Here is a 15,926-nt window from a genome sequence, read left to right as displayed (position 1 = left end):
CTCCATAGGACATCCTTCCAACAGGATTCCTGGAATTGAGCTGAATGTAAGGAAATACACCTTCCTCAGGGCGCCTCTCATCTCTCTCTGCTCATAGCATCACCTAGAAGCAGAAGAGAAAAGCTCCCATATGCCTTACTAGAGACTCAGAGGCATGTAGTCTGGCCCAGACAATGCCTGAATGTCGCTGGCAATCAAATTCTAAGTAAATCCACAGGGATTCTCTACAGGAAATATTTCAGAGAAATCATTTTTACTAGGGGGCTGTTTCAGTTCTAAAGTCATAGTCACCTTGGAGGATTTCCAGACTCAGCTTTAAAGTCCCTTTAAAAGCCACTGTGGATTATTCATCCTCTCTCTGCTTCCTGATGGAGGACCCAATGTGACAAATGCTTATACTGCCGCATCTTCTGGTGGGTTTTATCCTGCTGACTGTAAGTCACAATAAACCTACCCTTCCTCTCTTAAAAACAAACAAACAAGCAAACAAACAAAAACAAAAAACCTCTATCTATCTACCTATTATCTAGATATCATCTGTTTATATCTATCATCTATCTATCTATCATCTCTCTATCTATTATCTATGTATCTATCTATGTATCTAAGCCACTGAGGTCTGGTCTGGTAGCACATGCCAGCATTTGGGCAGAGAATACAGGGGGAAAAGGAGTTGAAGACCATCCTTAGCTAAATAACACCAGTAGGTCTGCTGGGACTACATGAGACCCTGTCTCCAAAAGCAAAATCAAACAAATAAAAAACAACAAAAGCCACTGTGACATACAATAAATTTAACGGATTCTCTTTTCTCCAAGTAGAAATGGTATCTCCTGCTAGGCATCACTAATTCTTGCCTTTGACAATGATCATCAACTCATAGACTCTACCACATGTGTGAGATCCTGTACTAGGGGTTTCATTTAAATGTAGTAATTTTAGCCCTCTGGTCAGTTATGTTTTTAATAAAAGCCTTTGTGTGCGTACAGCTTTGGAGCCCTGAGTTCTTATTAGATGGAGCTTATTTCTTGTGGAAACATTTGGATTACGCTTAGTTATAGAAATACATATACCTCCAATTTGGCTATGACTCAGCAGCATCTTAACTGATATGCAGTGTCCCTTGGCTATACATTAAGTCACATTAGTTTAAAAAAAAATGCCGATAGTTTCTGACATAGATCTAATATTTCAAGTATCATAGATTCGCTTTGTTTTCTGCAGATTCTTAAATCCTGAGTCAACTCAATCACTAAATTTTACTCCTGCCCTGCTCTGCTCATCAGAGTGCAGACACTGATGCAGAGAAGAAAGGAAAATGCTCACTTCCAGCAGATTTTAAGTGAGAGGTCTTTGCTGGGGTCGCTTTTAAACAAAGACCGATTTTCCCTGACCTTCTGCCCAGCATCCTCTTGAAGTGGAATCAGACTCCTGCTGATGATTTAAGTCCAAATACAGAATAAACCCAAGCGAAGGCTCCAACCTCATTACAGTTACACCTGCAAGGAGAAGTCTCTGTGGTTCAAGGCCGTTTAGAGAGGTTGCGCTCACCCATCACGGTTTAGCTTTGGGCTGATACACAGCATGTGAGTTTCCAGCGCACGTGTACTTTAAGATCAGAAAGCTCAATTATGGTCTCTGAAGTTAAATGGCTGGTAAGTGGCAGAGGATTGGATTTTGATGGCTTAAAAATTCTTGCCAAAAGCCTAAGAGGCATTTAATGTTTAAAAATATAGTGAAAATAGAGTGTGGCAATTAGAGTCAAGTAACAATTTGAGACCTGAATTTCAATCCAGTTTCTCACCTATACTTCCCTACCACTTCCCTTAATGTGGGAGACACCCCATAATTGGTCTATGCTCTGGTTTCTCTCAACACATAACAGAGATATTTATTTCATACCAGAAAGTGCTGGGGTCCTACTGAATGTCTCTACTTCTCTTTGAGCTCAAATAAGGCACTCTTCCAACAAAATCTATTCTTCCATCTCTGGTCCTCTGTGGTGATGGGACATTAGCCCAGCCAGCCTGAGAGGAAGACAATGTCCCATACACCATGTGTTTTCACGTGGCTAGAGCCAAAGGGAATTTTTCCCCTTTACTAATTCCCAGCAGAGAGAGGTTTGTACTTCAAAAAAGTAAAGGGTTGAGATTTACCAACCTTGAAATTTATCTCACTGTCCCTCCGGGTGGATCGTCTTCTTGTTTGAGAAGTAGTATAGCACGAATCTTAAAAGTTCTTATTAATGAAAACAAACCTGGAGCAAGGTATTGGGGTGAATGCTGGAAGATCAGAGAAGCAGAACAAGCCACAGGCACCTCACCTTGCCAGTTCCTCAGCTGATCCTGTTTCCTCAGACTGGATGCCTCTCAGCTGAACTGTTTCTCAAAAGCCTGAAAGCTTAACCAGCTCTAGTTCTGGTCCTCATGCCTTATATACCTTTCTGCTTTCTGCCATCACTTCCTGGGATTAAAGGCGTGAGTCACCATGCCTGGCTGTTTCCGGTGTGGCTTTAAACTTACAGAGATCCAGATGGATCTTTGCCTCTGGAATGCTAGGATTAAAGGCTGGTGTGCCACCATTTTCTGGCCTCTATATCTAGTGGCTGTTCTGTTCTCTGACCCCGGATAAGTTTATTAGGGTGCACAATATTTTGGGGAACACAATATCACCACAAAGTAGGAGTTGTTATTTGGGAAGGATGAATGGAGAAAAAGATGGGAAGTGCCCATCGCGTGGCAGAGAGTGAGTGGTAGCTTCAACAGTGACCACCCGGTGGCTGAGAACCCACAGGTCAGCCTCATGGGTCCCCGCTATGTGGAGGGGACAAACCCAACCAGAAAGGCCGAATCTATGCAAGTTGGGGATTTGTCTCATACTCATGAAGAGAAGCAGAAGACTTGGTGTAGATTGGAAAAATGAACTCCGACATTGCTTTGGGGATGATACGCTGGGAGAAAACGGGCTATTTTTATATCCTCAGAATATAATGGCAACTTTTCCCAGCCAGGAGCATCGCTTTCCTTTCCTAAATAATTAGTTTCCATAATGACTTATAATATGAATTTGCCTGTTTAATGGAAATACAATGTGCAGTTCTGTATTTCTTATTAGCACTCCGAGGAGCAATAATAGTCAAAGCTTGCAAAGCTTATTAAGACTAATACCCAAATGTGGTTAAATGCATTAAAAAGCCTTAGTGAAGAATATGCACTATTGATTCCATTCACAGCCTTAGCTTTTGCAGAGGGCCCATTAAATTACAGCATGTTATCAATGTAAATTAGTCCCCAACGAGTGACTTTGCTCCACTCAAAATGAAGAGACCTAGAACTCAAGCTCAAATACACTGGAAGTTGCTGAATAACTAAAGTCCTTCATTCTTCTTCTTTCTATATTTCATATGATTTCAATAAATGCTTAGTATTTCATGTGCAAATCAAAATTTCCAAATTGGCTAGTAAGGATATCATAACTGATATTCTTCATATATCTTTAAAAATTATTTCATCCCCTTTGGGAACCTCAATATAGACGAGGAATAGACACAAGAAACATTACATGCAAATAAAATTTAAGTCACTGAATTCTCCTGGTTGAACACTTTGTCAAGGAAAACAAAATGTCATGTAGACAATTCATCTATCCAAGAACCAGCCTTTCCCTCCAAGCGATGTGGTGACAACAGATGTGTGAGTCAAAATGAATATTCAAGTGTGAGAGTTAAAATGATGAGATTAGGAACAGTAGACATGAAAAATAAAAGGGCTTTACAGCTGGCAATGAGATAGCCAAGCTCAAGAGGAAGGCTCGAGTTCTGAGAAAAATGACAAAGCCAGTCTTGGTATGTTTCGACTGGTGCCTGTGACACCTCCCCTGAGGAACATGTGCAAAGCACTGTTGTCCGACATAATCGCACACCCAATGCATCTAATTGCACCAAACTAAATTTTAAATAAGGACAGCTTCTAAGCAAGCCTCAGGCTATTCCAGGAAGGAGACCACCCCCAGACCACTGTAAGCAAGGCGTGTACAGAAGTAACCAAGAACAGCTACGTCTGCATCTTATTAGCTGTGTCTGCAGGTTCTTAGATGTCCTTTGGAGTACACACTCTCGAAGCTGCAGTTGGGTTGTCCCTGCCCCGTAAGAAACTAAGGCACCAGGACATTCACCCACCCATGTTCTCTTATTAAGGATATAAATCTTCAAATGACCTGATGTCATTTGCATTGTGGTTTTTGACAACACTCACCTTTCATCAAGGTCATGGGAGAAAATACCCTAAAAGAGTGATGCAGTCTGCAGGGGTTTAGGACAGAAAAGACCTCACCTTACCCCATGACTATGCCACCCACCTCATAAGTTTCATTTAAACTACTTTCAATTCCACAGTGCAGAATCCAGTGCGTAGCTCCCGCCCCGAGGCCGCCCACTCCGGTCTCTCTCTAGAGTGCTTGCTTCGCTTAGCTGTATTAAACTTCGGCTTCTTCGATAAATACTCTTCTGCAGCTTTGCTAAAATAAACCTCTGCTCAAACCGTCTGTGCTTCTTGACTCAATTCACTCCTTTGAGAAGACAAAAGCCAAGGGACCCTCCACAGTATCTGCAACACAAGCAATTACTCTGCTTGCACTGATGAGCCGCCAGACAGAAGTATTTTCAAGTATTTTCTGCTAAAGACCTCTTTCAAAGCCCATCTCTTCCTTACTGGTGTTTTTTCAGTCAGGGCGACACTCTTGTAGCACAAAGTTTCCTGTGATGAAGTATACGATTCACCAGTACTCACCGGTCCACTCAGTGTTACATCATCACTGCCAGCCTCTTCATTAACTCCAAAGATGTACCTGCACCCATGAAGCTGTCACCTCAAACTGCCCCGTCCCAGACTTTAGCATCTGGAAACCATCCTGATTTGATTGCTTGAAGCTGCTTACAACAAACATCTTTTTTTTTTTTTTTTTTTTTTTTTAGTGGAAGGTGTGTATTTGTCCCAATTGATTGAGTGAGTGATTCATGCTGGAAATAGAATCTAGGACCTCATATGTGTGAGGCAAGTGCCTTACCATTCAACTGTATCTCTGCCTCTTTTCTATTTTATTTTGATTCTATGTTTTACTCTCTCTATGTTCTTTACTTCTATTCTATATTTTTGATCAAATGACAGAATCTCACTAAATTGTCCAGGGTGGCCTTGAACTTTCAGTCCTCCAACTTCAACCTCCAGAGTAGCTGAGATCACAGACCTGCACCATTCTAAAGAGCCTACTTACAAAACTTGATTGAGAATTTTCCATCCCTCAATCCTGGGAACAGTAGCAGTGAACCAGATCAACTAATAAATATGGAGATTTTCAGGCCCCTGGCCAAACAGCCCAATATCCTGAGTTCCGGAGGCCACTTTTCCAGAAGCCTCAGCACCCTGAAGAGCTTCCTTTTGCCCCGGTGAATACCTCCATTTTGATAGGCTGGCTGAGATCAGGAAGAGACGGCCCTTGGAGGTACTTTCTCTGGTAAGAGATGGTAAGACAGGTGCACAAGGTCCCGCCAGGTCACAGGAGGACTTGGACAATGTTCAATGCCAGGGCAAGGCAAGTTTTGATGGAAGGGAGGAAGGGAGGAAGGAAGGAAGGAAGGAAGGAAGGAAGGAAGGAAGGAAGGAAGGGAGGGAGGGAGGGAGGGAGGGAGGGAGGAAGGAAGGGAGAAAGGGGATGGGAGAGCAGGTGGGGGTAGCATTCTGTGCACCTGTGACCAGCTTCTGACAGCTGGAGAGCCAGCTGTTCACATTCAACAGGGAGTGGGGGGTGGGGGGGCAGGGAGGCAGCGGATGCACACACTCCGTTGGTGGGTTTGGTGGGTGGGAAGGAAGGTAAGGTGCTTCTTGGCTGCTGCCTGCAGCTGTGTCTCGGCAAGGTAAGTCGTGACTCCAAAGTGCTCAGAGTGGGCGTGGGTGTGTGGGCGTGGGTGTGTGGGCGTGGGTGTGGCTCCTTACAAGGAAGTGACAGCGCAAGGAGGTGCTGCGGAGAATGAACTTTCTAGAGCAGCTGAGCGCGTTTGCAGGGTCCTGCTGAGGCATTGCCGGGAGTGTGTGTGTGGTGGTGGTGAGGTCACTGTGAGTGTGCAAGGGTTCAAGTTCAGTCAGGTGTGCACTTTCTCTGCAGGCTCAGCAGGCTAGCTTCCTCAGTATAGTCTGCGCAGCAGTTAGAGTCCCCCACTGCGGGGCTGTGCCAGGAAGAACAAGCACAGGTAAACATTTACAAGAGAAAAGACTTCTGACTCCCCCAGGAACACAGAGACTTACAGAAGCGATTTTCATCGTAGAGAATGCTGGGAACTTGTAACGGCTTTCCTCTGTTTTCCTCCGTTCCCGCCTGTAGCTCCTATGCTCTCAGCAATCCCAAAGACACCTGCCAGGGAGGGTTAAAAGCTAATAGCCTTGACAAAAATGTACTTATTGTAGAAAGAGAGTACATGTCAGACCTAAGACAACTAGGTAACAGAAACCAGAAGCCCCAGCCAAAGTGAATGCTCAATAGCAAAAGATTGATTTTTGAAATGCAAGTACTACTGTTTTGTTTTGTTTATGAAGGGATTCAGTGGCTTTATCTCCATCTTCCTTTCCAGAACTGAACCCCTCTCCGTACACATACAGGAGGAACCAGCCAGGCCTTTTCCATCGTGTCTCCATTCCTAGCACTCTTGGAGTCCCAGGGATGTCTGATCATTTATTAGCTATTTGGGAAAAAAGGCATAATTTGAAATGAATGGTACCAAAGAGTTAGCTGAGCCTGGTGCCGCATGCTCGTAATTCCAGCACTTGGGAGACAGAAGCAGGTGGCCGGGGAGTGCCAATCATCTTTGCACAGAATGAGTTCGATGCCAGAGTGGTCTACAGAAGACCCTGCCTCAAAAAACCAAAACCAACCAACCAAACAAACAAAAAACCCAAACCAAACCAAATAAAAGAAAAAGAAAAGAAAGAACAAAGAAAACTTAAGAATTAGGTGTGTTTCTTTACTAGTTTATAAGAGAACAAATAATAGTTGAGGTTAGGGCTGAACTGGAGGAATGGTCTCTGAACAGGTTACTTCTCTCATAGCTATAACAAAATGCCTGACAGAAAGCAGCCAAGGAAGAAGGGATTTGGTTTTGTTTGTGTGTTGAAGGTGCATTCCACCACGGTGAGGAAGGCCCTTTGCTCAAATGTGATAACAGAGAAAAATGAGTGTGCAAGTCCTAGACCGGCTTTCTCCTCTTTTCTGTGTTCACGCGGTCTGGACCTTAGCCCACAGGACGGTGCCGCCTGTGTTCAGGGCGAGTCTTCGCTTCTCTGTAGAATCAGCTTCACAGACACACCCAATGATGTGACTCATCCGTTGTTTCTTAATGGAATCAAGCTGGCTGTGAAAACCAACCACCACCGTCTCTACAGGCAAAGAAAACCTAGCTTAGTCATCATTGGAGACAGGTATTTCAGTTGTTTCTAGTTTTGTGAGCGAAGTTGGGGGTAGAATAAAGAGAGATGAAAGGGGAGATTGATCTTGCAGGACTCCAGCAATGTGCTCATGAGCTCTTCGAAATCCGAAAATACAGTATAACTTTGCAACAGTTTGTTCAAATTCCTACAGCATCCATGTAGAAATTTCGTCCATCAGAGCTGTGGCCAAGGCTATACACATTTTGGGAATCCGGGGGAGGGATGTCCAGTGATAAGCACAGTGGCCTGGTTTTACGGATATGACCCAGGGCCACTATCACATTGTTTCTCCTGGCTTGGGAATGGTTTCCAGGTGTGTTCTTGCTGCCTGCCAACTAGACCAACTCATGATATTGTCGATATGACAACCCACAGGACTGAGCTGTTCCCCTTGGACTATTATCACTCAACTCATGCTGGCAAAAGCATTTGAAAGGAGACGATGAAAAGGATCATGGGAGATGATGAGTAAGAAGTGGGGAGCTAGGGATGGGGTGACGGCAGCAGAGAATGGCAAGGGCAGAAAGCATAGTTGAAGCAGCAGATGTCAGAAGCTGGGAAGGGACCCTGGACAGCCCGCGCCAGGGCCTGTGTGGTGGTATTTTACTTGTACTGAAATGTGATTTTAATTGTATGTTAATAAATAAAGTTGCCTGGGGGTCAGAGTTATAGAGCCATAGCAAGTGCGTGGCGGTGGTGGCGCACGCCTTTAAGGACCTGGAGGGCGGTACATACAGGCAATGACAAGGCAGTCACATGTTTAGTTTACAACCAATGAGAAGGCAGAACATCTGGAGTATTTAAAGACGTACACACAGGAAGTAGGCCTCTTTTTCGGAGAGCTCTCTTGGCTGAAGCAGGATAGCTGAAGCAGGAAGGGTAAGGCTCTTAGTTCTGACCTCTTGGCTTTCTTCTCTGAATCGGCTCTGTGTTTCTTATTTAATAAGACGGTTGGTTACATCTACATTTGGCGCCCAACGTGATAAGAATCCATTAAAACCGCTTAACTTGGCTTGGCGGCAGGTCCGGGTTCCCGCCAGGGCGGCCGGCAGGTCTGGTTTCCCGCCAGGGCGGCCGGCTCCCTAGCCCGGGCCCAGGTCGGCTTGGCCTCAGGCCGGACCAACCTTGAGCTACTTGCTTAAAGCCAGTGTTACAAACAACTCAGGCCTGCCCTGCCGAACAGGGCCCCTGCCTGTAAAACCAACGCACGTGGTTGGAGCTTAAGGTAGCCAGAGCCAAGGCTTGACTAGGCTCAAGCGGGAACACGTGGCTGGATTCAAGCTCTTAGGCAGAACTTGTGGCTACGCTTGCTTGCTCTCTCTCTCTCTCTCTCTCTCTCTCTCTCTCTCTGGACTCGCACCTCGGACACTAGGTGGCTGTTTGAAATTCCCTCGGATTGGTACTGTTCTACAAGGACTTGGTAAGTCACTTAACATATCAGATATTTTAAAGAAAATTATTTAAAAGAAAAAAAAATTTTTTTCCACATTAAAAAAAAAATGGGTTTTCTGTGTACATTGGAAGAAAATTTGTTTGCACTTTTAGACAGTCTGACAATGGAACAGCTATATGAGAAGATTACTGTTGATCGAATTATGCATTTTATTACTATGTTTATCCTCATTTTACTATTTAAAAAGATAGTCAATTTAAGTGCCAGGATGACAGCTTTAGAAAAACCTATTAAACCTTTAAAAACTCAGACAGAAGAAACTAACAGTGAAGCTGCTTCAAGATTGGATCATAGGGTTACAGAAAGAAAGCCTGTTTTCACACAGTCACCCTTAGTTTGTCCAGTAACCGTACAGCAGTCGCCTGATCAAATGACTACACAAAATATTTGGGCTCCAATTGATATGATAGATTTACGAAGGTTTAAGGAGGCAATAGTATCTTATGGTATGCATTCCCCATATGTAAAGCAAATGTTAAACTCTTGGTCAACATATAATAGGATTGTACCACAGGACTGGCGGGAGCTGGCACAAGGTGTTCTTGAACCCAGTCAAAGGCTTCAGTGGCTAACTTGGTTCAAGGACGAAGCTAAAAACATAGAAAAGCAGTGGAGGGATAAAGGAATACAAGTCTGCCAGGATCAGCTTATTGGAGAAGGTCAATATGCTTCAGCACAAACACAATGTTTATATGATGTCCAAACCCTAATTTTATGTCGAACAGCAGCCTTGAATGCATGGGACAGAGTTGAGGAACCAGGAAAAAAAACTGAGTCATTTACAAAGGTTGTACAAGGCCCAAAAGAATCTTTCACAGATTTTTTACAAAGACTGGCTTCAGCAGTAAAGAGAATGGTCCCGGATTCAGAAGCTAGTAAGATAATAATTGAATCTTTGGCCTTTGAGAATGCGAATGCAGCATGCAAAACAATAATCAGGCCGTTAAAGGCAAGATCTGCACCTTTGGAAGATTGGATTAGAGATACGGTTAATGTTGAAGCTCATGAGCATGATGATACATGGGTAGGAGAAGCAATTTCAAAAGGTTTGAGGAATGTTAGATGTTTTGGATGTGGAAAGCAAGGACATTTGAAAAGGGACTGTAAACAGGTCATTCCTAGAAACAATGTTTCTTCAAGGAACAATGGCAACAGAAAGCCCCTTCCTTCTGGAGTATGCAGAAGGTGTGGTAAGGGAAAACACTGGACCAACGAATGTAGATCAACAAGGGACAGACAGGGTAATCCTTTGCCTCAGTCTTCGGGAAACTCCCAGAGGGGCCTCATGCAGGCCCCAATAGCAAATCCAGTTCAAACCTTTCCTGCAGTCGTAGAGGAAACCCCTACCCAGAGCAATTAAATAACCAAATACCTATTGGAATAAGTCATGCTGGTCAGGATGATGAAACAGATAGAATAGAAAATTCAGAAGCAAATATAAAGAAAATTTTTTGGCAAACTTTTATTAATGAACAAAGACCAAAATTATCGATAAAAATAAATGGTGTTTTGTTGTCTGGTCTGGTAGACACAGGTGCAGACATTACCATAATTGCACCAGAATTTTGGCATCCAACTTGGCCTCTTCAGGAGGTAAATGTTCAACTGTTAGGAATTGGGACATTATCTCAGGTGAAACAGAGTGCAAGATGGCTCGAGTGTATAGGTCCAGAAGGACAGAGAGGAAAATTGAAACCATATGTAGCTAACATAGCTATGAACTTGTGGGGTCGAGACTTGTTGCAACAATGGAATACTCAGATTAACATCCCTCCAATCTCAGAAACAAATCATAAATTAGCACATGTTTCTGAGAGAAATATTAGAAGGCATTATTCTGAGTGGTCACCAGCCATCCATATTATACAAGAACAGGGCACAACAACTGATGATCTTCCAAAGACACCAACAGCTCTACCTTTAAAATGGTTAACAGACAAGCCTGTATGGGTCCAGCAATGGCCTTTAACAACAGAGAAACTCCAGGCTTTAGAAGAGCTAGTAGAAGAACAGTTAAATGCTCAGCATATTGAGGAATCAACCAGCCCTTGGAATTCTCCTGTATTTGTTATTAAAAAGAAATCTGGTAAATGGAGAATGGTAACAGACCTTAGAGCAATTAACAAAGTAATTCAGCCAATGGGCTCTCTACAATCTGGAATTCCTCTGCCTACTCTGTTACCAAAAGGATGGCCTCTCATAGTTATTGATTTAAAAGACTGTTTCTTTTCAATACCGTTACAAGAAAAAGACAGAGAAAGATTTGCTTTCACAGTGCCTACTTATAATAATTCTCAACCGGTTAAAAGATTTCAATGGAGGGTCCTCCCACAGGGAATGTTGAATAGCCCAACTCTGTGCCAATATTTTGTACAACAGCCATTGGAAGTGATACGTAAAAAATTTCCTAAATCTATAATTTATCATTATATGGATGATATTTTACTAGCTGACTCAAATGCAGATACTTTAGAAAGAATGTTTGAAGAGGTAAAGAAAATTTTGCCTTGCTGGGGATTACAAATTGCTCCTGAAAAGATACAAAGAGGAGATTCTATTAATTATTTAGGATATAAAATAGAGCTACAAAAAATTAGACCCCAAAAGGTGCAAATTAGGAGAGATAGACTACAGACTCTTAATGACTTTCAAAGATTATTTGGAAATATTTCTCATCTACGAACTATTGTTGGGGTAAAAAATGATGAACTGCATAATTTGTTCAAAACCTTAGAAGGTGACAAGGACCTAAATAGTCCAAGAGAGTTATCACCTGAAGCTGAGAAAGAATTGGCCTTGGTAGAAAAGAAAGTACATGAAGGGCATATCGATCGTATTGATCCAAAGCTGGATTGCATTTTGGTTATTTTACCTTCTAGGCATTCTCCTACAGGAATATTAATGCAGAGGGAAGATATCATATTAGAGTGGATATTTTTACCAAATAAACCAAACAAAAAATTAAAAACTTATGTGGAAAAAATCTCTGACTTGATTTGGAAAGGAAAATTGAGACTTCGTCAATTAGCAGGAATAGACCCAGCAGAAATTGTCGTACCTTTAACTAAGGAGGACATTGAAAAATTATGGACAGAATGTGAACCTTGGCAAAGAGCTTGCAGTAATTTTTTGGGAGAAATTAACAGCAAATATCCCAAAAGCGATAGAATTGATCTTATAAAGAGAGCTGATTGGATCTTGCCTCGAATTGTACGGGTAAAGCCCATATCTGGAGTTCGTACATTTTATACAGATGCCAACAAACAAGGAAAGGCAGGTTACAAATCAGAAAATTTAAGTAAAGTGGTTCAAAGTCCTTATAATTCAGTTCAAAAATCAGAATTATATGCTATTCTGTTGGTATTAATGGATTTTTCAGAACCTCTCAACATAGTAACTGACTCTCAGTATGCTGAAAGAGTAGTATTACATATTGAGACTGCAGAATTTATCCCTGATGCTTCAGAATTAACTTCATTATTTATTCAATTACAAGATACAATCAGGAAAAGGAGTCATCCTTTATATATAACTCACATTCGATCCCATACTCGTCTGCCAGGCCCTCTAGCACAAGGCAATGATGAAATTGATAAGTTATTAATAGGAAATGTGCTGGAGGCCTCAGAATGTCATAAAAAACATCATGTCAATAGTAAAGGTTTAAAAAAGGATTTTTCCATAACCTGGCAACAAGCCAAAGAAATAGTAAAGAAATGTCCTACTTGTTCCTTCTACAATCAAACACCATTACCAGCAGGATGTAACCCAAAGGGTACTCAAAGGAATGAAATCTGGCAGATGGACGTGTTTCACTTTGCAGAATTTGGAAAACTGAAATATGTACACCACACTATCGATACTTATTCAGGATTTCAGTGGGCAACTGCTTTGAGTTCTGAAAAAGCTGATTCTGTAATCACTCATTTGCTAGAAGTTATGGCCATCATGGGTATACCTGCACAAATCAAAACTGACAATGCTCCATCATATGTCTCTGTTAAAATGAAACAGTTTTTTGCTTATTACAATATAAAGCATATTACAGGCATACCACATAATCCTACAGGTCAAGCAGTTATAGAAAGATCAAACAGAACTCTAAAGGATATGCTAAATAAACAGAAAGGGGCAACAAAAACCCCCAGAAATAGACTGCATAATGCTCTATTAACTTTGAATTTTCTTAATGCCAATGAGAAAGGAACAACAGCTGCAGAGAGACATTGGATAATAGAAAAAACTACAGAATTAAATCAGCCTATATATTTTAAGGATGTGCTGACCTCAGAATGGAAACCAGGGTATGTGTTACATTGGGGACGAGGTTTTGCTTTTGTTTCTACAGGAGAAGATAAGTTGTGGGTACCATCAAAATTGATAAAGGTTCGATTTGAACAAGAGAAACCTCTTAATTAGAGGAGGTGATAGCTCACCAACCAACATGAACATCCAATTTAAACTAACTTATACCAGTAACACATGTCTTTTCATTTAATCAGATAATAACTTGCCAAAAAGGAACATCCCCAAAATTAGTCTTGGGGAAAGGTTTTTGTTTTTGTCTTTTAGGAGAATGAAGGTTAAGGAATCTGAAGAACACTGGACAAATAAGACAACTGAAGAAAAGGGACAAATCATCTATCCCAGGAAGCAGAGTGAAATGGCGTATGGGTATATATTATCTAAAAAAAATTTTATGTCTTCCTAAATGTTTGTTTCTGCTTTTCTCTAAAGATTTAACACTATTGGTCTTCTAATAGTCCCAGTCCAATTAAAATTTAAAGCTGACTTTGGAGTTGGAGAATGGCTCTCTCCTTCTTTAAACTCAAGCATGTTGTTAAAAGGAAAATGCAAACTCCCTGTATCATGCCAGAATAAAAGAGCCATCTTCTGCTATGAGACAGGAGAAAAGCCAAATTAATTAAGGGACTATTCTATTACTAATCTCAACTCTTTGATTCTATTCTGATTCTTTAAACTTTTCTTAAAGTATAAATTTTATATCAAAACTTACAAGATTAATATATATATATATATATATATATATATATATATATATATATATATACATTTTAAACTTTGCTAAGATATGAATGGTCATATAGAGTACTGATTAATTCTAGAAAAAAGGCTTCAATTAGCTGCATATATATGTCTTTGTGCTCGAGTCTCTTATCAGTTTTCTGCAGGAATTCACGGCCAGGCCTAACACCAACTGAAGTCTCCAGGAAGAAGTTGGGGCCCCACAACAACAACAATTCCACGTGGACAATAATAACATCACTAAGCTGACAAACATCATCTACAGATCAGCTTTGAACTACAAGGTGCTCAGAGCAATTTTGAGATGACTAGCTGAGATGATCCAGTCTCAAAGACTACTTGAATAAGGACTTGAGATAAACCCTGAACTTTGGCATTATACACAGAATGGATAATGAAGGATATAGTTACCTTTCCTAGAATTTGACAATTAACCTAAAATTTTTTTTTCAGGATAAAGATAACTTCGCCCATACCCAGCAGGAAGCAATGTTAAGAATACGACGCCCACATTCCCAAAGAGGTGGTGTGGGGTGGGTGGTTTTTTGGTCTTTTTAATGGGTTTTGGGTCTGGGATAATTTTCATTGTTTAGGGGGGTTGGTTACAAGTTGTTGTCAAGGGTTAGGAAAAAGACTAAGCAGATTAGATTTAAGGTTCTTATTTAAAAAAAAAAAGAGAGAGAAAGAAAGAAGAAGAAAAAGACAATTACTAGTTTTAAATACTTTACATTGGATTGGATTGTTTTATATTGTATACAAATTATATATATTGAAATTGATATTGTTAGAAAATGCTATATGTATATTTCTAATTGTACTTATATCGTTCATTTAACAATGCAATTTTCTGATCCTTGAATATTATTATTACCATTAGGATATAAAGAAATGATAGTTAGTAGTTAGACATTACAATAGAACTTATAGTCATATTAGATATGTTTTAAAAATTGAGCAGATATATTTTAGATAGGTCATCTTCAAACCCTTCAGAGATCTACAGAATATGGCATTTAAAATGTTTTAATAACTTAGAAAATTTTTCTTTTTTGTTATGACTATGAGACATGTTGGCTCCTGGCAGTACCAATCTACTTCAGAGAAAATATGGGCATTGAAGAAACTGCGTATGGAGTTAGCTTTCATTGTGGCAAAAGTTAGCCACTGGACAACAAAGTATCCTCGAATCAACTGATGACAAAATGGACAGACAGGACATGAAACAAAGGACTACTGATTCTTGCCTAAACAAGCGTGGTTATAGCTTTATCAAAAGGCATCTTCTGAGGCCAGGACAATATGGCACCATCCCTGACGTGGCCTTCGCAACTCGGAAAAGGTACAGTGCCCTTTTCTTCGAAGGCAGCTGAACAAGCAGTGGGCCGATGGCTTCTGATGTGCTATGGAACAGCAGCTGAAACAGTTATTCTTGAAGAGTAACTAAGCTCACGCCTCTCAATAGTAGACTGGCATTTGATAGAGAGATGTGGAGAAGAACGGGATGCTGAGATGAAGCCATATGTACACAGCCAAGAAGAATGGAGAGCTGAACTAAAAAAACCATCAACATTTTCAAGAATTTAAAATCCTGAATCATGACATGACATTAGTGGAATTCAGGTGTTTCTGGTGCATGGACTGCTCTCACCCAATGTGAGGTTGAAACTGTTGACCTTGTGTACATCCTACTTCACAAATGAGTCTGTCAGATATGCTAAGCCTATATAGGCTGAAGATGATGCCCCAGCATTGCGGAGAAACCTCAGGTGACTGTCCAGGCAGTTGGCTGTTTCTGTCAACTCACAAATTTTTTGGAAGTTGCTTGCATGCACTTTCTGTTTTTATTTTTGTTAGCTAATATTATTTCCTTCTTGGGTCTCTGAGGGAGTTGAAGATTAGTTAGTTATAGTTGAAGGTTAGTTAGTTGAAGATTAATTAGGATAGAAAGTGAA

This window comes from Peromyscus eremicus, chromosome 8b, assembly GCF_949786415.1.
Source record: "Peromyscus eremicus chromosome 8b, PerEre_H2_v1, whole genome shotgun sequence".
Classification (NCBI taxonomy): domain Eukaryota; kingdom Metazoa; phylum Chordata; class Mammalia; order Rodentia; family Cricetidae; genus Peromyscus; species Peromyscus eremicus.
This window is presented reverse-complemented; position numbering follows the sequence as displayed.